Source organism: Schistocerca gregaria, chromosome 4 (assembly GCF_023897955.1).
Source record: "Schistocerca gregaria isolate iqSchGreg1 chromosome 4, iqSchGreg1.2, whole genome shotgun sequence".
NCBI lineage: Eukaryota > Metazoa > Arthropoda > Insecta > Orthoptera > Acrididae > Schistocerca > Schistocerca gregaria.
The window spans coordinates 391,989,748-391,992,768 of record NC_064923.1 but is presented as its reverse complement, the minus strand read 5'-3'; the positions used below and the strand labels follow the sequence as shown (position 1 = coordinate 391,992,768).

The 3,021-nt window shown below is 43.3% G+C and overlaps 1 pseudogene; it reads left to right on the top strand.

Annotated features, from left to right (window-relative positions):
- The first annotated feature begins 310 nt into the window (after positions 1-310).
- Positions 311-428, top strand: LOC126268523 (5S ribosomal RNA; annotated as a pseudogene).
- Positions 429-3,021: the final 2,593 nt, after the last annotated feature.

Below are 3,021 nucleotides of genomic sequence, written 5' to 3'. Positions count from 1 at the left end.
CTGTCTGTTCAAAAATGGTTCAAATGGCTCTGAGCACTATGGAACTTAACATCTGAGGTCATCAGTCCCCTAGAACGTAGAACTACTTAAAGCTAACTAACCTAAGGACATCACATACATCCATGCCCGAGGCAGGATTCGAACCTGCGACCGTAGCGGTCGAGCGGTTCCAGACTGAAGCGCCCAGAACCGCTCGGCCACTAAAGGCCGCCCGACTGTTTGTAATTTGTCTTCACTGTCCTGTATGATTACCCGGCCGTCGGCAGAATACATTGTATTTAGAAATTTGCCTGGCCTAATTCTTATAGTGGGCAACGGCCTTGCCGCAATGGATACACCGGTTCCCATCAGATCACCGAAGTTAAGCGCTGTCGGGCGTGGCCGGCACTTCGATGGGTGACCATCCGGGCCGCCATGCGCTGTTGCCACCTTTCGGGGTGCACTCAGCCTCGTGATCCCAATTGAGGAGCTACTCGACTGATTAGTAGCGGCCCCGGTCAAAGTAAACCATCGTAACGCTCGGGAGAGCGGTTTGCTGACCACACGCCCTTGCTATCCGCATCCTCAGCTGAGGATGACACGCCGGTCGGACGGTCCGGATGGGCCACTCGTGGCCTGAAGACGGAGTGCTATAGTTCTTGTACCCTGAGGTATTTTGTGCATCATCCACTCTCTGACCAGGTCGTTGATGCAGATGTTGAACAGTCAAGGTGGCACACTGCAGCCTTGTTTTTCTCCCTGGTTTATCTTCATTTCTGGTGTCAGCATTTTGCCACTATCTATTCTTATTTGGCATACTTGTATCAGGTGTTTGGGGAGACCTCTTTCTCCATTAACGACCAGAGCTTTTCCCTGTAGATGCGGTCAAATGCCTTCTCAAAGTCGGTGAATGAAGGCATATCTCCAAATTGAATTCTCGCCTTCTATGCACATTTTGTTTCAGAGTGAATCATCATCTGCACAAGATCTAACTTTACGTACGCCTACTTATTGTTCTAATAAAATTGAATCGGAGATGTTTCGAAGTCTTTCATTTATTATTTTACTGTACAGCTGTGGCAGCTATAGCAGAATAATTCAGCTCAGGTTAACTTCTGAAGTTCTGCAACCAATGGATATCGGACGATACTATTGTGCATCACTTCTGCAAGACATTTTGTAGATGAATGTGACCTGTGCGTATGTCTTGTGATATGCAGCGAGCAGAGGTAAACGTGTGACGGTGGCGACTTCTATATACCACGGCAAGGATGAGGTTTTGCGTGGTATGGCTGCCGCCGGCGGGACTCCACCACTGAATTGACTGATTCCTTTCCGGACTGTGACCTGTCTCTTCTCTGTAACATACCGCGATGACACCAACACGTGATGGCGACAGTTTTCCTCAAAACAAGGCACTGGTGGTACTTCTGACAAGGTAGAAAGTGAAAACACCAGTGCCTCTTTGATGTAAAACCGTCGTAGGGACACCCATGAGCTAGTCACGAGCAAATGCGCTGACACGGCGTTTTTTGCACAGCGTTTGCCGACAGCGAATATGAACTCTGGCGACATTTTAGCCACAGTACACGTCTATCAACGCTAAGGATCAAAAAAATTAAGAGCACTGTCCACCGCAAGTTTAAATGCCACCTGGTGGCTTTCAGAACACGTGAGGCAGTACGGCGCCCTAACTCGCTTCAAAACCCGGATGTACTAAAGAAATAGATATAAAATCCTGCAAAACTGAGTTCCTTTGAAATTGTTTGGAACGCTGATTGGGAATACAAGGTCGGAATTACGAAATTTCAAAATGGTAGATTCAGTTTGGCTGATCAAAAATTATAAATTTAGCGGATTCGAGTACAACTTCGGGTATAAAGTATTCTAATACAGCGAATAACGAATTAGAAGTCGAAGTTGCCGTATGGAAATGTTTTATTCGATATTTCACATTTTTAGATCCGAATCATAGTCACATTCGTAACTTGTATGACACAAGTTACCAAATTTAAACTTTTTTCTGCATCTGGTTTGTAAATGGGTGGATTTACCCAATTTTGGGGTGTTGAATGCACTGTAAAAATTGGTAATAGCGAAAATTGATACAAGTAAAACAAAAATACACATTCAGAACGTTTGAAATCAATACTATTTTGTATGTATATAAAGGGACATGAAGCCAATAAAAGGTTCAAATTGGTTCAGAAGAAATTTTCACCTTCAATCGTCAATGACTTTTGAAAAATGCGACGATGGAGCTCTTCTTTTGTTTGCCGTTTCATCACTCCCCTAACAAGACCCCAGCAGTAGTCACTCATCATTGAAGGGTTCCAATGGCCTTAATGGTGTTCCATGGTAAGAATGTCTTGGCGAAAGCGTTCACCATGCTCATCGCTTATGACTCCGAAATTTTCCGGCAAGAAATCTAGGTGAGAATGTAAAAAGTCAATGTTAAGCGACATTCTACACCCCATGTTCTTATAGTTGTCCAACAGATCATTCACAATGGTAATATAGATTTTGTCTTTCTGTTACCCAAAAAGCCCTTCACAATTGCTTTAAAAGAAGACCAAGCTGCTAATTGGATATCTGTTGGCTTGGTATCAAAGGTTGGATCTTTCAGCAATTTTCTTATTTATGGTCCAACAAATATACCCTTTTTCAGTTTTGCCCCACTTAATTTGGGAAACTTTTCTTTTAAGTGATTGAAGGCTTCACCTTTTTTATCCAGTGCTTTTACAAAGTTCCGGATAAGGCCCAACTTGATATGAAGGGGACGCAAAATGTTCTATCGGGCTCAACCAATGGGGTATTGTTCACATTTACGTTTACAGGATATATGACTTCCTTATAGATCATTCCTTGACTGTATAGTTGTTTTTGGTGTCACGACTGTCCCAAAGACACAAAAGTATCAGTATTTCGTAAACCAGTAACTAGTGCAACAACTTTTAAATCACAGCAAAGCTGCCATTAATGATCCTTATATTTGATTGCCCCTAGCAGCAAAGCCATGGTTTCTTAAGTTTCTTCCATGTC